The 13,751-nt window shown below is 35.1% G+C and overlaps 1 protein-coding gene and 1 long non-coding RNA gene across 6 annotated transcripts in view; one reads left to right on the forward strand and one right to left on the reverse strand.

Moving 5' to 3' along the window:
- The window catches only part of LOC131507165 (uncharacterized), a 73,034-nt gene extending 62,108 nt beyond the window's left edge, over positions 1 to 10,926 (reverse strand). The window contains exons 1-2 of the long non-coding RNA XR_009259378.1: positions 10,828 to 10,926; positions 5,184 to 5,261 (exon numbers count right to left, since the gene is read on the reverse strand). This is a non-coding gene — a long non-coding RNA (uncharacterized LOC131507165). The remainder of the gene's footprint in view (positions 1 to 5,183; positions 5,262 to 10,827) is intronic.
- Positions 1 to 13,751, forward strand: part of LOC131507164 (bifunctional heparan sulfate N-deacetylase/N-sulfotransferase 4) — a 428,637-nt gene that overhangs the window by 25,989 nt on the left and 388,897 nt on the right. For 4 of the 5 annotated variants that reach the window (XM_058721527.1, XM_058721526.1, XM_058721529.1 and 1 more), the window contains exon 1: positions 11,021 to 11,149. The exons of the other annotated variant lie outside the window; for it this stretch is intronic. The gene's annotated coding sequence lies outside the window, so the exon portion shown is untranslated. Of the gene's footprint in view, positions 1 to 11,020; positions 11,150 to 13,751 lie in introns of those variants that run through there. 5 annotated transcript variants of the gene reach the window in all.

Below are 13,751 nucleotides of genomic sequence, written 5' to 3' on the forward strand. Positions count from 1 at the left end.
TCTTCACCTGTTAAAAAAATTAAATAAATAAAATAAAACCTACCACACAGAAAGCCTCTGAGGACTAATAGTGGGTATATAATAAACACTGTTAAGCAAATGACTTGTTAGAGAATCATATGAGAAACTTGTCTTCCCAGCCTTTTTTAATTATCTGTGTCTTTTCTAAGCCAAATGCAAAAGTGTAGCAGAAAATCAAAAGAGTTATGTGTGTTTGTGTGCCTATATATGTGTGTATATTTAGAAATAATATTTCTAGACCCTGTGAAGCTGGCAGGAATTGGTAGCCTTATATATATTTTTAGTGAATTATCTGAAAGTGTTAGACATTTTAACAAGTGTGTTGTACAGGTATATATCCAAATTACTAGTACAAATACAGAAACTCAGTAGAATTTTTCATATTCAATCAAATTCCCTAAGAAGTATGGAAAGCAAATTTATATAAATTGCATTTCTAGCTTTTGAAAACATAATAAAAGACTCTAATGAATACATGCCACAGAGATTCACAATATAATATGAGTGCTTCCAGTAATAATGCACTATAAAAGGTAACTAAAGTCAGTCTGTGCATGAATTTAACAATTCTCTTATGTGTCTAATCCTACTAAATTTAATATCATTACAAATATATTATTCAAACAGTAAAGCATTTGGATTCCCTAATCTAATTCCCCCATGATTCCAGAACTACATTTCTAAGTTCTGGGCCTTTCTGTTTTTCCCTAATTCATTTATGATGTAATACAGTTCTTTAAATTTCAAAGATAGGGGAGTATTGAAAGTGAAGGTAGAAAAAAAAAAAATAAAGCAAAAGTGGTACTGATTTGGATGGAACCACCTCAAAGGAAGAAAAAAACTTTATTTAAAATGTGCAGTGGTACAACTGCCTAGGTGGCTCAGTTGATTGAGCATCTGACTCTTGGTTTAGGCTCAGGTTATGAGCCAAGGCAAGGATGGAGCCCTACATTGGGCTCTGCACTGATAACAGGGAGCCTGCTTAGGATTCTCTTGTTCTCTCTCTCTCTCCCTCTTCTCTCTCTCTTTCTCTCTCTCAAAATAAACTTTAAAAACAGACAAAAATAAAAATAAAATATATAGTGGAGATCAATAAATAGGAAGTAAACATTATATATTGTACATATAATATATAATTATATATAATCTCTCCATATAATTGATTATAGAAAATAGTTGTTTTAAAAAACCATGAAGGAGCGCCTGGGTTTCTCGGTAGGTTAAGTGCCCGACTTCGACTCAGGTCATGATCTCATGGTTTGTGAGTTCGAGCCCCGTGTCAGGCTCTGTGCTGACAGCTCGGAGCCTGGAGCCTGCTTCAGATTCTGTGTCTCCTTCTCTCTCTTCCCCTCCCCAACTTGTGCTCTCTCTATGTCTCTCAAAAAATAAACACACACAAAAAAAAAAATTAAATAAAAAGAAAATCATGAAAATTGTGGCTCTCATAATTGTAAGAACTATTTTTATTCATCAGGTGAACTTGTGATATAATTGCTTTACAAAAATATGTACCTCTTATAATCATGCAGTTAGATTTACTCTTAGAGGATATCTTAGTCTGGGAAACCCATGGAACAGAGCCTGAAACAAGAACTTAGAAGCAAGCAGTTTTCTAGGAGTTAATCACAGGGAGCATCTGCATCTGCTCCTATCACCAGCGTCTTTAAGGGTTGTTTTGAAGGGCACTAATTGCTTTTGTTTTCAGATTACTATTCAGAATGTTGGAATAAATCCATTTATGTCATCAGCTCTGCAGAAGCATTGAAACAGACAAGTTACAATTGGCACCAGGTGTATCAAAACTCATAGGAACTGTCCAAAGTCTTATTTACAATTATGCGAGACAAAAAAAGATAGGCAACCCAGGCCTCTGATATTGTCCACCACATGCACCATTTAAGTCTTTTTTGTCACTGAGTTTTCAAATTAGTGGCTTGTTTTTATATAAAGTTATGGGAACAAACTGTATTTGTCACTGTTTTATATTCATCGTTGTCCTCTTACGCCATACATTCTAGATTTTTCTTAGCCTGAATCAGCAATTGAGCTGTTCTAGATTGCTTTCATGGTGGGTTGATTCCTCCTTAAAGAGTCCCTCTTCTTGTTAGAGCTATGGTCACTATAAAAGCATGGAAGTACCAAGAGACAATCCAGCATATCCCCTGAATGCTGGACACATTCCACCTTGCCCCCATTATGTACCAACCACTCTAGCCAAATAACCTAAAATTTTTCACTAATATGTCATGTCTCTGAATTTTTGTAGAGTTTATTTTCCATAAACAGACATCCATATGTCTTAGCATGACATATTAAATATAACACCATTTCCTGCTCACTAGATTCAATTTTCATGATATAATTAAAACAGTGAGCCAGTGTGATGTTCTGCAAAATATCAGAATAATCAAGGTACTGCAGATTATTTTTGAGCAGAGAAAAGAAAGTAACATTAACCTATCCTTAAGTCAAAATAATATGTTCCTGTGTTCTTTTCACAAAATGCAAACAGCTTTAGGTCCTCTCAACTGAGGAGAGTAGAAAGAATGCATTTATCATGTTAATAGCAGTATACTCAGTGTCCAAGGCTGTCTTGATACATTTAGGTAAAAATACCTCTTACAGGGCTACAAATGTGACTGGGGCTAACAACTGGTTAAAATTATGATAATCCACTACCATTTGTTACAATCCATTTGGTTTCTGCAAAACCAACATAGTTGAAATAAACATAGAAATGAGAGAGACCACAACTCCCACTTCTTTTAAGTCTAAGAAGGTAGATGAATTTCTTCCTGAGATAGATTACTGCTTTATTTTACTATTTTGTCTGATAGCACTGGGACAGTTTCAAAGCTTTCCAGGTGTCTTTGCCCACCACAATGGCTCTCATTCCATTGTTCACAGATTTTTGCCAGCTGCTAATTCATTCCAAGTAGTCAGCCACTAGTATCACTTCTAGTAAGGGTGATCTTTATGCACATCTCTGTGACCAAGTTTTTACCTTAAATTGTAGTTTCTGTAATTTGGAGCTTAACTTGTCTACCCATGTCTGAAAAGCAAGTCTAGATAAATTCACAGATGTGAGTATAAAAGAAAAAGACACTTCTGACAAGCGCCTGGGTGGCTCAGTGGGTTAACTGTCATACTCTTGATTTTGCCTCAGGTCATGATCTCACAGTTCACGGGTTCATGTTGGGCTCTGTGCTTAACAGTGCAGTGCCTGCTGGGGATTCTCTTTCCCTGTCTCTGTCCCTCCCCTACTTGCCCTCTCCTTCTCTCAAAATAAACAGTCATTAAAAAAAAAAAAAAGGCACTTCTGAAAGCAAGGACATCCAAGTTCTAGTCTTGCATCTTCACCAAGCACAGATGTTTTGCGCTCAGGCAAATCACGTAAACTGTCATTTTAGCATTCTAACTACTAAAGCAGGAGGTTGGACCAGATGATCATTTCATTATTCATTGTAATATATACATTACAGCAATGTAATATGGGAGATTTTGTCAAATATCTGTAACTTTCAAGTCAGATATCTAAAACATTGCTAAAGTAGAAAAAGAGTTGCTGCATATTCATATCCAATCATTGCCATGTAAGGGATTAATATTAACAAATAATTCATATTGAATGTTTATGGTGTTAAATGCTTTATATTGATTACCCATTTTATTCTCTTTCCAAAATTCTGAGGCTGATATTATTATAATTCCCTTACATAAATGATAAAATTGATGATCAGAGAGGACAATGTGTTCAAGATTAATCAAGCTAGTAATTAACAGAAAGGGATTGCCAAAGACCATGCTCTGAGCCTCCAGATTATACAACTACTTTTAGCTGTCTACCTATTAAATAGCCTATTAAGAAAAAATGGAAATGTCGAAATCAGTTCTAGCAGTTTTTTATTTGTTCAACTCTGCCAAAGTGATGACTCTAATAGTTCTAGTAAGGGGGAATTTTTCTTAATTTGGCATTTATCCAGCTAGTGTTCTTTATTGTGACTGTTACTAAGGACAAATACTGATTTAAAGGTGACACAAAACATTTCTACAGAACTTTCTGGAGCTTTGTGGTGGAGATCTTAACTTTTCTTTTTTGCAGACTATGAGAGTCAAAGACAGAGAGGAAAAAAAAGGAAGCAGTTAAAAAGAAGATCTTTGCAACCTCTCCAGAATTTCTTGATTACTTCTCATCTGGTCTAATTTTTCCCTGATGAGAAGCTGTGCTTGAGAGTAATAAGTACTGCATGAACTAAATACATCACACTTGACTGTCTGCATAATGGCACTGGTGGAAAGGAATCAAATGGATTTAGGTTTCATCAACCTGAAGCTATTGATTTTTCAGCTTTCCATGAGCAGCAAAATGGAGTTAGCAAAAACCACTTTTTGCACTCAAAAGAGTGAACAGCAAGGGAATACCAAGCCATACTTGAATATAATGTGCATTTCTTAACAGACTGCAATTCGCCCGACTCCTTCAACAGTAATAGCACACCTCTACTTCACAAATAACACACAGAGGTATTTTGTTAATGTTATAGTACTGATAATCTGAAGTTACACCATTCATCATAAATTTAAAGTTCATTAATCAGCAGATCTTATCTTTAGGTAGGATATATATCTTTAAAAATATACACAGAAGGAATGATTTTGAAAAAAAATATTTTCTGAAAGAGGTATAGTAAAAGCTATGCTTCAGTTTGACTCTGAACACTTATTTGAAGATCTTAAATGCCTCACTACTATCAAAAAATAAAATAAAAAACATTAGATAACATAGCACATATTTGCCCCATTATAATATATTTTGGAAAAATTAATTGGCCCATTTTCCGTGATTTTTTAATAACACTATTATAAACCAACAACAAATGGTTGTATTTTTTTCCATTTAAATCTATTTTATATCAGTTATGAAAGGGCAAAAGAGGAGTCTGGTTTTGTTTTTTTTTTTTGCAAGCAGGAAAATTAGAGTAAACCTCATTTAAAGTATGCTTGGCTTTCTGAAATTCACCTTTTTCATTTCTTAAATCTTTTTTTTAATTCTATCCAAATTATTTAATTCTCAGAAACAAGCAGGCATATTTACTTATTAGTTACAAGCTTATCACATGAAATTAAACACCAGGATGTGCAGTAATTAGAAATCACCTCACCCTGGAAAATGGGATGATGACGGAGTCCTTGAATCAGTAGAGGTTAAAACTGCATGTTCAGAGCACCTTTGTATAAACCTGAAAAAGGCTTCTGATTAGAGATATTGTATGAACGGCACTACAATTAAAAGTTATATTTAATCTAGCAGAGTTTATTTTAAGCACTGTGACCTTAGAACTGTATCATATAAGTAGAATAATTTGGCAAAAAATAATACACAATGCCCTTTCCTCAACTTTGTCTTGAGTTCAAACATTTTTCAAGGAATCATTTAGTATTAGTAACAATATTAATATAAAATACATATAAATTATGAGGTATAACACACTAACATAAAGGACCATGGCAATTATGAGTTGTTTAAATAGGAAAAAAGGTTAAGCCTGACCACCTTATCACTTTATGGATGAGTAAATATAGATACAGGATGCAAAACCTGAAACTACAGAAGTAAAAGCAAATATCTGTCAATATTCTTAAATTTGCAGTTGGGACTATACCTCTAAGCATAATAACAAAAAGAGAAATAATCTAGAACCTGACTCAGCTAACACAAGATAGACATTCTCATTATAAAAATGTATGTGGAATAATACATAAAAATAAACTTAATGGATACCTGTTTATCATTAATGGTATCATCCCTTAAACAAATCAAAACAGAATAAAGGTACTGGATTTATGACAGAATCTCCAGGGACATTATAAACACAATTTAATACTAATCCTTATTCTTATTTCCTAATATAAATAAAACTCACATATCTCTTCTAATATCTCCTCTTCCCCAATAGAAACCTGAAAGCATTTCTTACACACACATTTCATTTCCTGAATGGTGGTGGAGGTCAGAGGGAATTAATTACTAGCTTTGCTACTATCATCTATACCTGTTAGCAGCCTCCACACCAAACCACACTGTGGACTACTGGTCTAGTTACACAGATTTGCACATGATAAGATTCTAGAACATGAAGTAAAGGAGGATCACAGTTCAATACAACCCAACAAGTCTACTAAAATTACTAAATTTTTAGAATTCTGAGAATTTGTCAAAGAAGAGATAATGATGAAAAATGAGATAAATTAACAAGCTGAAATGAACAAAGTGATTAGAATGCATGTAAAAATCACGTGCAAGAAAAAAGACATTGGAAGGTAATTAACACAAAGCCGTATTAAATTCAAATTCAGATTCATAAAGAACTGAATGCTACAAAAAATAAAATCAGAAAACTAAAAGAAAAGTTGAGAACCACTCATAGCATATGAAGTAAAGAAACAAGATAAAAACAATAGCTGAGAAGTTGTTAGAAATCCTGAAATGGTGATGCAACATCTAGAAGTAACCAGAACTAACAGAGCAGAAACAAAAACCAAATTAAAACAGATTTTTAAAAAACAGTGCTTTTAAAAAGAACTAAAACTTATAAATGGTAATAGCTCATTGATATTTCTCAAAGTAAAAATAGGTCACCACCCTTAAAATAGATAGGTAGAATTTTTTTAATCAAATAATCTAGAAGTATTCAGACAGAAAAACTAACCAAACAAAAATCAAGAGTGGCCAAGGATTTCACAACAATATTTAGTGGTGGAAGATCATTTTTGTTTTCTAATACTGAGAATTTTTCCTAGGCTATCAAGGTAATAAGGTAGAGACCCCAAAATTTGAGAAGACAGCAGCATGGGAATATAAACACCATGGAATATACAAAATACAATTCACAAGTGGTATTTCAAAAACACAACTAAAAATCATCACATGAGCACTTAAATAAGTTTTCTCTAAGTAATTTTTATACATAATTTTATAAAACTTATTGTAAACATTAAATCTGAAAGATAACTTCTGAAAGTGAAGATAGAAAGCCACAAAATTCCTGAGAAAACAAATCTAATAAACTGATATGTACATATGTATATGTGTGTGTGTATACATCTCAAATTAGGTAGATGATGTAAGAAGATAACAAGAGGGAAAATTGCTCATTTCACTTAGGTTAATGCTAGCTACTTCCACACAAGATCTCATTCCTGCTAAGCCTTTAGATGACTCCTTCCTTGACCACAAATCTTTTATAACTACAACTTGAGAAGTCATCTTAAGACCATAGGGAAAGACCAAGATAATATTAGTGACATTGGCCCCCTTGGACTTCTCTAAACTAGCACCAGCTATGACATACTTCCAGATTTGTTTTATAAGAAAAATAAACTCCTATTTCTATAAGTAAATATAATTTAATTTTCAATTATTTATGGTAAAATGCAATCTCAACTTTAAGACATCACTAAATCCTTACTCACTCTTAAAACTCCTAATAAAAAACTGAATTAGTACATTACATTTAGCAATGAGTGTAAGTATAAAATGACCACTAGTGAAATTTAAACCACTACGTACACTACCTTTTTTTTCTAGATTTAAAATATATACTGGAGCACCTGAGTGGCTCACTCAGTTAAGCATCCGACTTCGGCTCAGGTCATGATCTCCTGGTTCATGGGTTCGAGCATTGTGCACGGCTATGTGTGGACAGCTCAAGCCTGGAGCCTGCTTCAGATTCTGTGTGTGTATCTCTCTCTCTGCTCCTCACCTGCTTATGCACGCACGCACACTCTCACATAAAAAAATAAAATAAAATAAACCTTTAAAAAAATTAAAAATAGAACCACCATATGATCCAGCAATTCCACTGCTATTTATCAACATATATATATATACATATACACACATATATATGTGTGTATATGTATATATATATATATGTATATGCACACCCAAGTTCAGCGCAGCATGATTTACAATAATAAAGACATGGAAGCAACCAAAGTGTCTTTATGTGAACGAATGGCTCAAGAAGATGTGATACGCATATATACACATACATGCATGTGCACACGCACACCACTCAGTGTAATGCTATTCGGCCATAAAGAAGAACAAAATCTTGCTGTTTACAACATGGATGGCCCTTGAGGATGTTATGCTAAGTAACATAAGTCAGAGAAAAGACAAATGCTATATGACCTCACTTATATGTGGAATTAAAAAACAATAAAACCAAGTTTGTAGATACACAGAACAGATGGGTGGTTGCCAGACATGGAGGATGAGGGAGGGTAGGGGACAAAATAGGTAAAGGAGGCAAAAAAGTACAAAGTTCTATTTATAAAATTAAAAAGTCATGGGTATGTTATGTACAGCATGGTGACTATAGTAAATAATCCTGTATTGCATATGTGGAAGTTGCTGAAAGACATTAAAAGTCCTCATCACAAGAAAAAGCAATTTTTTGTAGCTATGTAATGTGACAAATATTAATTTGACTTATTGTGGTGATCATTTCACAAATATACAAACATGTTGTAAAATTGAAACTTATATCAATTATACTTAAATAATTAATAATTATCACTATTATCAGTTCAATTTTTATATACATTGCAAAATACTAGCTGCCAGTTCTCCTAAGAAAGGGCCAAATTGAACCAAATCTCTGTCTTGCTTCTCTGTTCCTTGAGTGTCCTACCTCTGCAGGACTCATTTTCTAGTCTGGAGACATGATGCAAAAAAAAAAAAAAAAAAAAAGTTTAAAGTAATTTCTATACTCAACATGGGGCTTGAATTTACAATCGCAGTATCAATAGTAATATGACTGAGTCAGTCAGGCACCCCCATGATGCAAAATTTTATCAATTTCACCTTTCAATTCATTAATTGTTTTTATTTTATCCAAGTCCTCTTTCTTTTTCTCTCATTACTCTGAGCTGAGCACTTACTATAATAATATAATATCTTCTCAACTCTTTATATGGCAATTTGTTTTACTTAATCTTCTACTTTGTGCAGTGGCTTCCTTTTAACAATTTTCTAATTTGTTGGTTTTGGCCACTCGCTTTTCATGTTAGTGGCTTTTCTTAAACATCTGATAGTCCTTTACTGTCCTATTACATTTAATATTGAGACACTTGAGGTTGACAGGAAGCTCTCCATATAGAATTGGTTGACTGGACGCCTTTACAGTGGGAAGATCTGCAAGGAGTCTATCTTTAGTGGCATCCTATTTCCTGCTGCAGGACACATACCAGATTGCAGTGTTTATGCCCTGAGAGGCTGGGAAATGGCTACTTGGTTTCTACTTTTTACTAAATCCTGTTTATGGCCTCAGGCCTGGTCATGCCCTTTTCTATGCTGGTAGTTCCCAAGTGTTGTATTTCTCCAGAAGGCAAACCTTTAGAGCCAGAGCTTGCACCCAATTTAAAGTAGAGAGTGTAGTTCTTGTATCTACCTGACTTTAGCAAGGTTTTCAATTAATTTTTAGTTTCCCTTTTGCAGTTTAAGGGAATAGCTGGTAGCAGTTTACTGGAGAATCCCTCAAGAGTCCCGTCAACACTGAGAGAGGCCCACATGAAGGCCCTCCTTGGAGTGAAGTGTCTGTAAGGTCAATGACTTATTTATGGTCTTGTAGTCTCTTCAGAGTGGAAAGGCAATTCAGATAGAGGTACAGTAGACTGTGAGTACTCAGGCAAAGGAGGGCAGAAGGGAATAGTAACAGTCACATCAGTCTAAATAGTCTTTTTTTTTTTTTAAGGCATCTCTTGTGTCTTTAACTTTTCATTACTCTTTTGCTATGAATCTTTCAATGAAATTATTATTCTGTAATCCTGAAGTCTTTTGGAAACTTATGCATGCCCATCAAAATAGGTTTCTCACTGCATGTGTCTGATTTGGGTATTCTCACTTTTAAGTGCACTCCTCAGATGAAAAATCTTATCTAATTGGAATGCTTCCTGTAAAGGCCTTGTAATTCTGAGACCACGGTTCTTACCAAAGGAAGCAGGTGTGCCAGAATGTGGTGTGCTCAGTTCTTTGAAACTTGAGGATCCCATTTCTTTGGCTAAGCCTTGGGTCTCTTGGCACATACCTAAGATGGATGTCCCACTGGGTTGGGGATTTTATAGTATTTTACAGTGTACCTATCAGCACAGAAATTTTCTTGAGGTTAGCTAGTGACCCAGTATCAACCTAACCCATTCCATGACCAACTTATCCTAGCACAGGAGTTTACAGTTAGGTGGCAAGTCCTCTAATAACTTTTAAATGCTTGACACCTGGCCACCAATTTTGTGGCTTTGGCTTCTGACATTTGCATTACCAACAGGCCTGTTATGCCTTTCAAGAGATGACTTCTTTACAGTGAGCTTTTAATACTCTAATTTATGCCTACTTAGATTTTCATATGCTGTTGATTAAAACAGTCTGGATTTCCTGCCTTATATCCCCCCAAAGACCCCCTCACAGCAGTTCATACTGTGCACTTACTCTGTGGCTTTGAAGTTACCTAAAGGCTGTCACTTTCCTTTCCAAAATTCAGGAGTACCAATTATTTCCCTTTGTTGAAACAATTCTCCCTAATAAAACCAGACTTCTTGTTTCTGAGATCTGCCAGGTCCTCCCTGAGGAGCTTACCTTATTGATGAGATCGGCCACAAACCCAAATATTGTGGCCTACTAAGTCTCACCATGAAAACCTGGATTCTCTCACACTCCAATTTTTTATCCAGAAGGATTACGGTAAACAAACTTCAAACGTTCAGAACGCAAAATAAGCGGAGCTAGAACCTAGAAAAGCTTACCGCAGATCCCCGGAGAGCAACGGAAACAGCCTGTGGGTCCCTTCACCTGTGTCTAGGAGCAGTACTGAGACTTCAGCAGCCTGCATCCTCCCTCACCACCGAAACTCTCAAATGGAAACAAAATAACTTTGTAATGAGTTTGATGTCCTTCCTCCAAGGGAAAACAACCCGTGAGCTGGGAGCCTCACGGTGCCTCGCGAGACGAAGGCCAGGGTTAGCCACCTTCCGAGGGATTTTGGGTAAGCGCGTTTCCTAGAGCGTGAGGAGAGGCGGCACAGAGAGCGGGCGTGATTGGCTGAGAAGCCCGCTTTTCTAAGCCAAGGTGAACTCAACTGCAGCAGAGCTGGAGGATTGTCATTGGTGTGTGTTAGGTTTCTTTGACCGTGAGGGTGAGGCTTTTCCCTAAATGTCGGCCGTCTCAGGTTTGCATTGGTGACGTGGGCCTGGCCACCGGAGCCGCCTGCAGTTTGTCAATACGGAGGACCTCTATCGGTTGTAAGGAAGTGACAAACTTTTATACAAAATACAAACTTTTATAGCAAGTCCTGTTTTCAGCTCCCCATCTTACCTCTGCTTCTTCAATGACTAAAGTTTCCAAGAGCTGTGGAAACAGTCATTTTTCATGTCAGCCATGCCCCCTGGAGGCATTGTGTTGTAAATTGGCGAAGTGAGGAGCCAGGCTTTTCCACTGCAGTGATTTGCTCTCTTGTTCTTTTTGACCTCATGGGGTTTTATATATTTAGAATGCCTACATTAGTGAGTTTTCATGAGGAGACAAATGTGACCTGTCAATCCTTTTTGTCTAAACAGAAGCTTCAGTGTCAAGTTATTAGAAAGGATATCATTCTTTTTTTTTAATGTTTATTTATTTTTGAGAGACAGAGAGCACGAGCGGGGTAAGGGCAGAAACAGCAGGAGACAGAATCCCAAGCGGGCTCCAGGCTCTGAGCTAATCTGCACAGAGCACCATGCCGGGCTTGAACCCACACCTGAGCCAAAGTCCAACTGAGCCTCCCAGGTGCCCCATAAGGATGTAGTTCTTAAGAAAAGCATTGGTTTTGCGATATTTGAATATACATGATTGATACGATTGGTATAAATGTATAAAAAATACTTCTATGCATTTTATCTCATATAATCATGGATTTATCTAATGTATTTATCAATGGCCTATATAGGCCAAGCAAATGCAAATTTTATCTTGCCTGAGGCTCTAGAATTGAATCCATATTTTATAAAAATCTAGCACCAAAATTTGGATAATAACTGTATCATAAGGTTTGAAGCAACTCATAGTATATTTTTTATTATTTTACCTTATTACCATTATGAGCTATTCGTTCTTATTTAATGCTTCCTTCTTTAAGTGAAATGAAGAAAAAAAATTGCAACTGATTGATGCTCAGTTTAGCTGATTTCTAATTGAAAATTTAAATTTATGCATTACAACTAACAATTTAATTTAAAAATGAATTTCAGCTACATATTCATGATAGGGAAATAATTTCTAAGTATATATTTTTAAAGATTACTGTTGTCTTTTTTTTTGTTTTTTTCCTAAGTGACTGAAGCCATATTTTTCCTGAGAGCAAATAAGCTTAGACCTCAAAGGATTTTCTTCGGAAGTTAAATAATCCACTTAGGAAGTGAAAACCCACAATGCTCTAATGGAATTTAAACATAGCAAAACCTCTTCTTCCCCCATTCTATCATTAACTGGCATGAGGGATTTTTGATGAAGTTTAAAAGACTTCTTCAATAAATTCCCACAAGCAAGCCAAAGTAAGGACAAAGTGGTAATTTGAATTTTTGAGTTTTAGTTTCTTGTTTGATTTTATATAATAGTTCTGTCTTACTTTTAGCCAGTTTATTGTTTTCTGTAATTTGGCCTTTGAAATAAAACCAATATTGTTGTTTGTTCTAATATTAAAAGTCAGTAAGAAGGGAAACAGGAAAGGCAGAGTATGAAAATTTTAAAACAGTATTCCTGGAATTCACTGACAAATAATCTTTTCTCATTAATATATGCAGGTGTGCCTTCCCAACCATAAGGAATAGGTTTCTGAAATTATTTGGTGGGAATATTTTCAGTGTGAGTCTTAAGACTTTTTTAGGAGTATTTTCATAAAATAGACCCAAGTGCCTAAAATAAAATGACAAAGACATAAGTACAAGATCAATGATGTGTTACATTGTCTTAAAATATGAAGTATCAGAGTCAACTATTTAATGTTTAATTACCTATGTTTAGTCGCTGTAAACTTTACAAGATAATCTCACCATAGAACAGTAATAAAATGCTAGAAGTTTTCTTTTTTTAAAAAATACGCATAGTGAAACTTTATTTCAGTCTTATTCTGTTTTCTGAAATTACAGCTCAAAATCCTAGACTTAGCTCTTCTGGTCTCAGAGCTATAAAGCCTTTTAAAGTAGAAAAAAAATGAAATGAAATTTCAATAAGGTACTAATAAACAAAAAATATATTAATAAAGATAACTAAATAACATTCAAACACAGTTCTAGGAGAAATAGTTTGAACTATATACCATGCCATAATATTTTCTATTGCTTCTTACACATAGAACTCCTTACTTCCTAAGACTTCATTCCTAAGACTAGTTTGAAGATTTGGCTTTTCTTTTTTCTTTCTTTCTTTCTTTTTTTTTTTTTTTTGTTGTTGTTGTTTACTTTTTTTGAGAGAGAGAGAGAGAGAGAGAGAGCACATGAGTGAAGGAAGGGTAGAGAGAGAGGGAGACACAGAATCTGAAGCAGACTCCAGACTCTGAGCTGAAAGCACAGAACCCACCACAGGGCTTGAACTCACCAACCATGAGATCATGACCTGAGCTGAAGTCAGTTGCTTAACCAAATGAGCCACCCAGGCATCCAGAAGATTTGGCTTTTCTACCCAGCTTCTTTTAATT

The sequence above is a fragment of the Neofelis nebulosa genome, chromosome 3 (assembly GCF_028018385.1).
Source record: "Neofelis nebulosa isolate mNeoNeb1 chromosome 3, mNeoNeb1.pri, whole genome shotgun sequence".
In the NCBI taxonomy this organism is placed as follows: Eukaryota; Metazoa; Chordata; class Mammalia; order Carnivora; family Felidae; genus Neofelis; species Neofelis nebulosa.